A 12,606-nucleotide genomic window follows, 5' to 3' on the forward strand; every position below is an offset into this window, starting at 1 on the left:
ATTTTTCCAAACATCTGATAAATTTTGGAAATTCTGAAATGGTGCATGCCATTTTATATTTGTTTACGTAAATGTAGAAAATTGTAGGTATCTTTGTTGTAGTCCTTTAGATATCAACTGTATATCTAACACTCACATTTGCAAGCTACGTGTGCGGTAGCAACAAATTTCTATCCAATGAAAGATAATATTAGTAATTGTTCATTCAAGGATCATTTTACAGTGACATAGGATTTTTCAGCTTAGTACAAGAAATTTTTCAACTTAATATAAGGAAAAATATGAACCATGTTTTATGACATATGAATATACACCTAAAACTGAGGGGAGGACAGATGATCAGCCATAGCCTTGCCAGAACTTGCCTAACACAATTTAATGGAACCTGAATTATGATCGCAGGGCAAGGCATGAGACCCTCTTCGCAAACATGAGGCCAATATTTTAAAAAATGTCCTGTCTCATTTGATTATTTCTAACACAGTGCTCTTGCATTTGTATCTAGTAGGCACAAGTTGTTGTAGGCACACATCGCTGCACACACTTGCATGAAATTATAGGACCACAAACATGCTGCCATGCTTCTGTTAGATCCCCATGTCTATCTGTCTGAAAAACTGAGTCATCATCCTTTCATGTTGAGTGAGATGTATATCTGAAAAATAGGTGATTGATTAACTTGTATCACTCAGTAAGAGGTACATTCTTTTCCATCTCTGACCTAACACATAATGAAGATAAAGGTCTAAGCCCACTTTTAAGAGTGTGAAGTATCTGGGCATTATTTGAGAATTGTGAAATAATGCTTAAGAAATGTGAAACAAAATTAGTTTTTATACAAGTTTGAGGACTGCCAGAAATGCTGCAAGAAGTGCACTGAAATAGAAGAATAACTCTGAAGTAGAATTGCAAAATAAGGTCCCAAAATTCCATCTGATTCTTCTTTAATCAGTCCTCTCAGGCAACTGGACATTGTCTCCTGCAGACTACAATATAGAAGAGCTGAGCACATTTCTGTTTGAAGAAGCATCACTAATCTTACTAAAGCTTGTTTTACTAAGAAATGTTACAGGGAAAACTGGAGCGGTACTGTCAAATTAATTCACTGACAACAGAAGACTGATACATAGGAGATTATACCACTTAATATTTCATTATGCAAGAATAATATTTACATTGATGTTCTGATTTTATAGCATACATATACACATACATATCCAGCAATCATTGGTCTTGCATACCACACCCTGCTTCCATGAACTGCCTCCATTTCTTCCTGTTTTGTGCTCAGTTCCTCCAGGTGCCTTCAGTCAAATGGTTCAAATGGCTCTGAGCACTATGGGACTTAACATCTGTGGTCATCAGTCCCCTAGAACTTAGAACTACGTAAACCTAACTAACCTAAGGACATCACATACATCCATGCCCGAGGCAGGATTCGAATCTGCAACCGTAGCAGTTGCGCGGTTCCGGACTGAGCGCCTTAACCGTGAGACCACCGCGGCCGGCTGCCTTCAGTCCCAAGGGCTGCCATGTCCTTCACCAGGTCATCCATCCAGTGCTGCCTTTGTCGTCCTATGAGGCATCTGGTGTTTGGTGCCTTCTTCACCTGTCTTTCTTCTGGCTTACAGGCTACATGGCCTGCCCAAATGATTCTTTTGCTCTTCAACTTCTGTAAGACTGTTGGTTGTTGCATCAAGAGATAGAGTTCCTTGTTGTTCCTCCTCCTCCATTCTCCTTTATATAAGATCCAAGTGTGAAGTGTGTGCACAAATAATGATGTATGGCACATTTTGTAGAATCAAGTGGAATAATGTTGTATACAGCAGTCTGCATCGCCTGCCGTTAATAGTTGAACCGTTTACCATCTGAGGGCAACACTAAACAGCAAGGATGTTGGAGTTTAACAAGGTGATGCAAAATGTGTCATACAGCAGGATTCATGCACTCATGTCATATCATCATTACTCTCCATCCAAATGTTAATAGTTTTTCCTTTTCTCATTTAGCCTTGCTCCACACTTCTGAATGGTATATGACTGCTGGATGAATGGTACATGACTGTTGGGAATACCACTGTTTTATAGATTCTCATATAGTATTCACTGATATTGATTTTGAGCTGAGTGTTTCCCTGAGGCAATATGTGAATTTCATTCCCACTGTTATTCTTTCCTTGACGTTCATTTCTACGTAAAGCAAGAGCACAAGTATTTGAAAGGGTGAATTCTCTTGAATTTCATGCCATCAACCTCAAGAAATTCCTCCTGCACTTGTGTTCTCCCTAACTGCATGAACCAAATTTGTTCTTGGTTCACCTTTAGCCAAACCTTCTGTGCATAATGGTCAATTATCTGACACATTTCTTTCAACTCATTTTATGATTCATTCAGCAGTACTATATCATCTGCATATGCAAAACAATTAAAATTACCACCCATGTGTACTCCAGCCCACTCCTGTTGCATGCATTCCCTTACTACTTTCTCTCAGATGACATTGTACAGAACACGAGAGCATTTGCTTGTCTGAGACCTGTCTCACTCTTGAATGTTTCTGATGTGACCTCTTGGAAATGTTCTTCCACTCTTGACCTATCCATATATGTTTACACCATTCTTAAGAGCTTCTCAGGGATTCTGAAGTCACACAGTACATTTCATTGGCTATTCCTGTGGATGCTGTTGTACCCATGAAAATCAACAAATGGGCAGTAGTGAAAATCAACAAATGGGCAGTAGATATCTGTAGCACATTCACTGTATTTTTAAGACGATTTTCTTAAGAGTGAGAATGTGATATGTTAATATTTGGTTGTAATCCAGCTTTGTATTCATGTATGTTGTTCTCTATGAATAGCTCTAATTTTCTGAATATGAAGACAAGTAGTACCTTGTAAGTTACATCCAGCAAGCTGATACCTCTATAGTTACCACATTCTGTTTTACTTCCCTTATTGTATGTTGAATATATTATAGAGAATTTCCATTCTTTTGGCAGTGTCTCATTCTTCTGAAACAGCAGCTAGGTCAGTTTATATATCTTTTGCTGCAAGTTCTCACCTCCCTCTATGATTAATTCTCCTGTTACTCCTCCCCTGAGGCTTTGTTGTTTCTGAGTCTTTTGACTGCAATATTCACATCTTCTTCAGTCACTTCCATTTTTTTACCATCTTTCCTTTCCTCCATGGTGTCTGCATGTAGCCTCTCACCTGGTTCTCGATGATTAATGACTTCTGTGAAGTATTCTTTCCATCTTTCTAAATTTTTCTGGCATTAATCAAGTTGCCATTCTTACCTCTAATGAAAAAGGTAGAGCTCTGAAATCCATGTTTCCAGTTTTTGATTAATTGGAAAATTGTTGTGAATTCTTGTTGAGGCCCTCCACCTCAACTTGTTCCAACAAATCATTTCCCATATGATGGTTTCCTTATGTATTCTCTGTATTTAAATACTGTCAAACTAACTCTTGGGTTCTCTGTGATGGCTAAGTTGACCATCCTGTGACCATTTCCATTTGTTTCATCATGCAGACTGTGCCTTCCTATAGTTGATATGTAGAATTATACTTTTCCTGCTTTTCCAATAAAGTTTTGGTACTTCTACACTGCAGAACAGAATTAAAAGATCACTTTTTTGATACCCTATAATTGTCTTTAATTGTGGTGCATTAAGTTTGAAATTTAGATCAAAGGTGCCTACAACCTTCCTCTGTAATGATGAAAAAGTGTGGCACTCAGTGACAAACATGAGGATGAGTGGGCAGGAGGGGGGGGGGGGGGGGTGCACCATGATACTGCCCACTATGACAGTGAACCTAACACACAGTGGGAAGATTGTTGCACCCCCTCTTACCCACATTTCACCCCTTCTATTGACACCTCTGCGATGGACGTCAGACCTCTGACACCTAGCATTCAAATCTCCCTGTTTTACTTATGGGCGGATGAGGAAAACATTTCTGACACACTGACACTCAGAAACAACACAAAATGACCTTATGAGCTGGCATGAAGGGCATTAATGAAGTGACCCCTTCCCTTGAGGTGTTGATTCCCACACATTTCATGGTTCAAAATGACACTTCACAGTGCAATGAATAATAGGACAATGTTCTTGACAAGTTTTAACACTGCTGACACCTCCCAGTCACTTCAGTATTTCTCTAACAACATCATGGGCCAGCAAATCCACTGAACATGAGCTTACCACTTTGGAGTGCAATGCAACTGCATTTTTGCTCTGGTGTACAGGTGGAGAACTAGGTTCTGTTCAGAACCATTCAATTAAGTCTGAACTTGATCCGAAGCAGTCAAGAATGCTTATGCTCTTTGAGCCCTCCTGTTTCATGCCTTCCTGTGGCATGACCATGTACAGATGTGGCATTGACCCGTGCATGAATACAGTGGGAAAGGACCTCTCTAAGACCCTCACAGATCAGTAATACCCTCAGTGGCACCCTCCACATTTATTAAGAATTTTAACCTTTACAAACAAAACCTGCAAAGTAGTTCAAGGTGCCTGCAGGCAGGCAACCATTTGACGTGCCTCTGATGCTAGTTGCCTGCCCGTAGGTGCCTAGAAAACTTCACAGGTTTCCTTTTTGTGGTTGGATGCCATCAAACTGTGATGTCTCAGAGGGGCCACTTGTTATTTTATTCACGCTTGTGTCTATGTCTAGAGGTGTAAAAATTTATCAAGAACCATCTACTGTTGCTCAGTGTAATGTAAAATAGCATTTTAACCATGAAATGTGTGATAATCAATGCCCCAAGGACACTTCCATCTACTTTGTGAGTACCCTCACCTAGCTAACTTGTCTCTTGCACTGTTACCAAGTCCGGTTTATGTCAATTTCAGAGGCCATAGTCTGAAAGATTCCTGACCATGTAATCAGTTACACAAAAGGTGTTCAATAAGTAATAGAACACATTTCTTTCTGAAATCAGGTTGGTTTTATTCAGGATTCCAATACACCATGCTATTCCCCATTCCACTGCCAACATAACCTTATTTTTCAACATAATTTCTGTTCAATGCAACAGCCTCACCACACCACCTTACTGGGAGGGCCTGTATGTCCCTGCGGTATCACTGTGCTGGTCCATCAGAGCCAACATCTTGCTATGTCAATAGCCTCCCTCCTTCATCCACATACTGCTTCCAGCAGAGTACATCCTTCATTGGGTCAAACAAATGGAAGCCAGAATGTATGAGATCCAGGCTGTATGGTGGATGAGGAAGAACAGCCCAACGAATTTCAGTGAGCTACTCTCAGGCGCACAGGCTTGTGTGAGGCACTACACTGTCAAGGAGGAGGAGAAGTTTGTTTGCATTTTTGTGGTGACAAACATGCTAAAGTCATTTTTTCAGTTTCCTGAGCATAACATAATGTACTTCTTATTTGATTGTTATACCATGAGGACGACCTGAAGCAGAATAATCCCTCCAGAGTCACCATGACTTTACTGCTGAGGGTAAACCTTTGAATGTTTTCTTCAGAGGAGAGGTGGTGTGGTTCCACTCCATGGATTGCTGTTTTGTTTCCGGTTCGAACTGATGAACACATTTCATTGCCTGTGGTGATGTTTGACAAAAAATTGTCAAGATCGGCCTTGTGATGCAAAAGAAATTCCGCACAGATGGTCCTTCATTGCTCTTTATGGTCTTCTGTTAGGCGTAAAGGAACCCAATGGGTATACACCTTTGAGTACTCTCAACACGTGGATAAGTGTGTCAGCTCTACCAACAGACACACCAAGTTGTGCAGTGAGGTATTTGATTGTTATCACCTCAAATGAGAGTGTCCACATGTTCCAACACTGCAGGACTTACAGCTGTGTGTGGCCAGCTGGCACACGGATTACTGGACAGGTTTGTGCAACCTTGTTGCGATGATGACAGATGCGTCACCCAACAGCTCATCATGCTTTTGTTCCATGCCAGGTCTCTGCAGACATACTGCAAGAGCCTGTGAATATCTGTGACAATGTGGTTTGCTACCAATAGAAGCTCAGTGACAGCTCTCTCCTTAGAATGCACGTCCCTAACAATCTAATGACATAAAGTTACGGAAACTTCTAGAGACAGTAGTACCACCACCTGTTGGAACTTCATAAACCATAGGGGCTGAAGCAGGAATATTCCACACTGTCACACAACAAATTCTGCATTTATTCCAACAAAATTGGCTGCAAAAGGAACTGTGTTGCATTATTTATTGAACACCCCTCATATGTGTGTACCGTGGTTAGTCTTTTAACATACATTGAAAGTTTACTGGGTCATTCAATAAGCATTTTCTCAACTGGCTATTAGGTTTAAATGAAACTTAGTTTATTTGTTCTCCTTACAGAGTTAACTAAGCATTTCAAAGTTCAGCAATTTATTTGTCTCTGTTTCCATTTTATGGCACTTCAAAGTTGGGAAGTTCTGTTATTTTTAACATTGTCATCGCACAAAAATATTCTTGCTAACCTTTTGAATATAAATTACCTATTTTTTGTGTGTCAATCAGTCTGTCAGATTTGGTTGTTATATAATCTGTAGGGAAAAAAATCTCTCCTTCCTTTAAGTGACATCATAAGACAAGAAAAAATTTACTTACATTTTTTTACCTTATTTTGCTCAGCATTACATCAAATAAAATAACATAAAGAGAAAAGGATTATCACTGATATTTTTATGGTAACATAATTCTCAAAGTGTGGTTATCACTGGGGAAAATAAAATTAATATGTCTTTGTTCCTTTTTTTGTAACAAGTAGTGGTATGCCTCTGAAAGTTGGTAAGCTTGTCCAGTTGATCCTTAAGAACATGCAACAGCAGCAAGCACTTCAGAAATGCGAACTGGGCAATATCCTCTCATCTGGGCCAATGGGATGGTGGGAAAGGTCCTGAACAGCACTTCTTCTGTTGTATTTAGTTCAATGATCATGCCAGAGTACCACAAATTGGGATACTTGCAAGCTGCATATCTTGATGAGATTAGCTTTCTTCTCTCACAAAGGGGGCCAGTTTACTCCTTAAATCATATTTCAAGGAAGTTCCACATACTGGCGATCCTCCACACTTCGAAGATCCCTAACAATCTAATGACTTAAAGTTACGGAAACTTCTAGAGACAGGAGCCATAAATGTGTGTGTGTGTGTGTGTGTGTGTGTGTGTGTTTCTTATTTTAGGAGAAGGTCTTTCACAGGTTAGCCCTGCCATTGATGGGATAGGTGATGTTTGTGACTGAACTGGAACTGGAGTAGATGGTGGTGGGAGGATGTTTGGGACAGGTCTTATGTCTAGGTCTATTACAGGGGTCTGAGCCATGAGGTAAGGGGTTGGGAGCAGAGGTTGTGTAAGGATGGACAAGTATCTTGAGTAGGTTTGGTGGGCAGTGGAATACCACTGTGGAAGGAGAGAGGGCAGTACATTTTGCTTTTCAGGGGATGACTGAGGGTAGTCGAAACCCTGGCAGGGAATGTAATTCAGTTGCTCCAGTCCTGGGTGGTACTGGATTATGAGTGGAATCCTTCCCCCTCCCTGCTCCAGCCTCCTCCTTACCCCCACCCAGTCGCGACTCCCATCATGCCCTAGTGCTGCTGCTCACATTGTGGCTTCAGTTGCCTGAGACTGCAGTCACATGTATGTGAGTTGCCGAAAGCTTTATTTATTTGTGACAGTCTTTTTGTTGTGCCTTTCTACAACTCAGCATCTCCATTATTTGATGAGTGGCAACTTTCCTTCTCATAATATTATTGCATTCCATCCTGGATTTTCCATTGTTTGATTATGTTTAACAATAAACTCTACAAACAAACATATGGCCTGGCAATGTGCTCAAACGTTTCCAGAGTGTTAACCAAAACATTTGTAAACATTTTAGAAGAAGAAATCCTGAATTCCAATCACCACCACCTTAAAAATGTCACTTGCTGCTGCAGATACGTAGGTAACATCAATGAGTTGAACCAATTATTCAACAACTCCCATGAAAAACATAAAATTCACTAAGCAAATGGCAGTGTAAATATTTAGACCTTACAATTGGAATAAAGAATAACAGACATCAGTTTTTAATTTATCAGAAGCCTATCATGACACATACTACAATCCACAGCTTCTCCTGTAACCCCACAGCCCAAAAAATGGCAGCATTCTGGTACACTGTCAACAGAGCTATCCAGATACCACTCTCTGAAGATAAGTGTGAACAAGAAATTGAAATAATAAAACAAACAGCTATTACAAATGGGTAAAACAGCCCCATAGTATACACCCTAAAACACTTAATAATGGGAAAGGAATCACAAAACAAAAAAACAAAGAGAAAACAACATCTCCCATACTAGTCCCATTGCTAGGTAACATTTCATATCAAATAGACAAGGTCTTTAAATGAAAGGGCATAAACACATCCTTTACCACATACAACAAGATTAGTCAGAAGTTACCTCACAACAGCAACACACGAGACATCCTTCATCACACAGGTGGCATGTACAAGATTGAATGTTTGGACTGTAACTACTTCTACATAGGCCAGACAGGTAGATCGTTTGAGATTAGATCCGAAGGACACATGGCAGCACAATAAAAAAAAAATATCACCCACCAGCAACAGCCACCCACCTGTGTGAAACACATCATCATCCTACACAAAAAACCTAAAGGTAAAATACTTGATATCCTTGAAACACTCCAAATATATAAACATCAAACCAAATTACCTGAAGTTATCTCCAATGACAAAAATGACAATATTTACAATTGTATCATCTGTTTTCAGCAGTTCCCTACATTAATAAATTTGACACACACACACACACACACACCTTAACAGTTATCATACATATTTAGTTATGGTTCCATGACATCCCCCAAATGTACAATGGATTGACCTCATATACTACCACGTGAACAGATTGTACCCATCTAAGCCTGAAACTAATGGTACAAATTCTACATCCGTCTCTGTATTTTAAAACATTAACCAACATATTACCCCAACCTTTACTTAGCTATTACATGTAACAGATATACTATTAGAACTCCCTGGTTTGGAAAGTTTGCTCTCATCCAGTCACTGCTGCTTCCACTCTCTCTCTCTCTCTCTCTCTCTCTCTCTCTCTCTCTCTCTCTCTCTCTCCCCCCCCCTCCCTCCCCCACCTCTATCTTTCCCTTTTTCTTCCACTTCTCCCATCTCCAGCCTTTTATCCGTATATCTGAATCCAAACCCAAGTTATTTATGTATAATTTTACCATGCAGCCAACATAATTACTGTACTCAAAATTTGCAACATGCCATCTGATTCTATAAACAAGTATAAAATTTAAGTTATAAAACTTGACAGAATCAGATTTATTTACCACCCAAAATATTTCTTCCAACATATGTATTCAACACATCGAAGCAAAAATCTCCAAAATCCTTTAAAACTTATTCCATAATACGGTTGTTATGATGTATATTCTTTGTACTTTTGATAATGTTTCTCTTTTGCTATATGATCCTTGAACCTAAAGATTTACAGATGCCATCTTGGTTTACAAAATATGACAGTACACATGAGGTGTGTTATGACAGTCAAAGGAACCTGTGACCACTGGAGGTATTCTATTTTAGTTATTTTATTCTATCGATAGATATGCATCTAGTTCTTGCCAAAAAAACCAAAACCATGTTGTGAAATAGTGTTTTGTTTCTCCACTAAACAGTGGAATAAGTTCCTCCAAAAATTGTAATGCAACACACACATGTCACACTAACAAATGAGTATCTACCTGATGACGGATGGTTAAACCTTTGAATTGCATTGTTGAGATAAATAAACAGTGACTGGTAACAGTAAACTTGATAATTCATTTGGTACCAACAACTATTTTACCTTTGATGTGCATACATACAAAACTGATCAAGGGTACAGTAATGGAAACCAGAATAGCTCCTTCCTATGCCAACCTCTTTATGTTTGGAAGAGGCTTCCCTGGGATCCATAAGCCTTCAGCCCCTGGTTGGTTTAGATACAATGACGACATCTTCACCATATAGACTCTGGTATGGTTGACCTGTTAGAAATCTTGTAGTCTTTAAATATGTTCTCCTAGTTAAATTTTACATGGTCCTATTACAAATCCCGTGTCACTTTGCTCACATTGGACCTCTTCCTCTCTGAGGGTCCAGCTAAACACTTCTGCTCACATTAAACCTACTAACAAAGAACGGTACTTACATTTTGAAAGTTCCCATCCTCTCCATGTCAAACATTCCCTCCCATACAACATTGGAATCTGAGACCAACATATTTGTTTAAATTTTGCAGACTCTTTTTAACAACACACGACCACTCTCATCTAGTGTTCGCTTGATGCAATTACCCTAGCAGCCTAGTTCAAAAGCAGATTTCCTGGTTCTCCTGATTCCTCAATGGAAAAGAGAACGATAAAATGCTAAAATTGGGACGATAAAATGCTAAAATTGGGAATGTTTACTTAACTTCCTATGGAAAATAATAAGGCAAGTTTCATTCAAATGTTAGATGGTGGATGATACGGCCTGGATGTCTTGACATGGAATGACCCTATGTCAAATTACGAGTTACTGCGGTGACACAATTTATTTATTACATGTGATGATAAATTTTCTTTCTATTTATTTTCAGTTTTGCTGTTTTTATATTCTATCTTTGGTTGAGAAGGTGTGACATTGGTACTGGCATTCTCTAGAGTATTGAGAAAAAGCTCAGTGAGGGCTATATCTTAAGCTGTCTGTCTGCTTATTTTAGTGATATACAGTACTGAGCTTTGAGCTATGACAAGTAAGCTTGTGAAAAAACTTTTCACTTTTTATTTAGGGCAATATAAGTGAATGTACTTATTGAGCAGACTACTTGGCAGTCATCAAAACAAACATAGCCCATGTATTGTGTTGAAAATTCACTCAAGTAATTTATAGAGAAGTAGAGACACAGAATATCTGGTCAACACTTACCTTCAGGAAGGTCAACACTGACCTTAAGGAAGCAAAATTCCTGTACTGGCAACAAAAACACTTAAAAGTTAAAAAAAGCATAGGTTGAGGAGCGTTAGAAAGGAGGCCACAGGTCACTCGGGCATCAAGTTGAGAGGGATTCACCTGTTGCGAGGACAATGTGAAATGAAGATATTTGTAAAGTGTAAATCTGTCAGAGTACACTCACAGCTGTGGCTGGGATCAAAGTTTCAAACCAGCACCTCCAGATTTTGTTCTCTTTCTTCCTCTTCACCTTTTTCATGTGCATTTTTCCATCAAGATCACAATTAAAACAGTTTGTGACCTTAAATATTCAATGCCAATTTCATGCAGTTTTGTGCCTGTATGCTCTACTTTCATTCTTTTTGTTTCAGTAAATTGTAAGCTGGTATTCTCTTGGTTCAATACATTATTTATGTCCATTTTTTTTCACATAAATTAACAAGTGGGGTACAGATTATGACAACAGCCTAGTAATTGGTCACAAAAACCACTCTGTTAAAGTTAACTGAGGATGCAAATGCTAGTGTATAAAGAGTTTTGGTGAGAAATGCTCATATTATCTATCTTAAGTAAGGATGTAGCGATTCAACTGTTGTTTGGCATACAGCACACAAGTGTGAGAAATATTATCCACACCTGCACGTTTCATCTACATCTACATCTACATTTATACTCCGCAAGCCACCCAACGGTGTGTGGCGGAGGGCACTTTACGTGCCACTGTCATTACCTCCCTTTCCTGTTCCAGTCGCGTATGGTTCGCGGGAAGAACGACTGTCTGCAAGCCTCCGTGCGCGCTCTAATCTCTCTAATTTTACATTCGTGATCTCCTCAGGAGGTATAAGTAGGGGGAAGAAATATATTCGATACCTCATCCAGAAACGCACCCTCTCGAAACCTGGCGAGCAAGCTACACCGCGATGCAGAGCGCCTCTCTTGCAGAGTCTGCCACTTGAGTTTATTAAACATCTCCGTAATGCTATCACGGTTACCAAATAACCCTGTGACGAAACGCGCCGCTCTTCTTTGGATCTTCTCTATCTCCTCCATCAGACCGATATGGTACGGATCCCACACTGATGAGCAATACTCAAGTATAGGTCGAACGAGTGTTTTGTAAGCCACCTCCTTTGTTGATGGACTACATTTTCTAAGCACTCTCCCAATGAATCTCAACCTGGTACCCGCCTTACCAACAATTAATTTTATATGATCATTCCACTTCAAATCGTTCCGCACGCATACTCCCAGATATTTTACAGAAGTAACTGCTACCAGTGCTTGTTCCGCTATCATATAATCATACAATAAAGGATCCTTCTTTCTATGTATTCGCAATACATTACATTTGTCTATGTTAAAGGTCAGTTGCCACTCCCTGCACCAAGTGCCTATCCGCTGCAGATCTTCCTGCAGTTCGCTACAATTTTCTAATGCTGCAACTTCTCTGTATACTACAGCATCATCCGCGAAAAGCCCATGGAACTTCCGACACTATCTACTAGGTCATTTATATATATTGTGAAAAGCAATGGTCCCATAACACTCCCCTGTGGCACGCCAGAGGTTACTTTAACGTCTGTAGACGTCTCTCCATTGAT

General features: G+C 39.6%; 1 protein-coding gene across 1 annotated transcript in view; it reads left to right on the forward strand.

Annotated features, from left to right (window-relative positions):
• The window catches only part of LOC124613268 (atrial natriuretic peptide receptor 1-like), a 412,251-nt gene that overhangs the window by 377,242 nt on the left and 22,403 nt on the right, over nt 1-12,606 (forward strand). The gene's annotated exons all lie outside the window — the stretch shown is intronic.

The sequence above is a fragment of the Schistocerca americana genome, chromosome 4 (genome assembly GCF_021461395.2).
Source record: "Schistocerca americana isolate TAMUIC-IGC-003095 chromosome 4, iqSchAmer2.1, whole genome shotgun sequence".
In the NCBI taxonomy this organism is placed as follows: domain Eukaryota; kingdom Metazoa; phylum Arthropoda; class Insecta; order Orthoptera; family Acrididae; genus Schistocerca; species Schistocerca americana.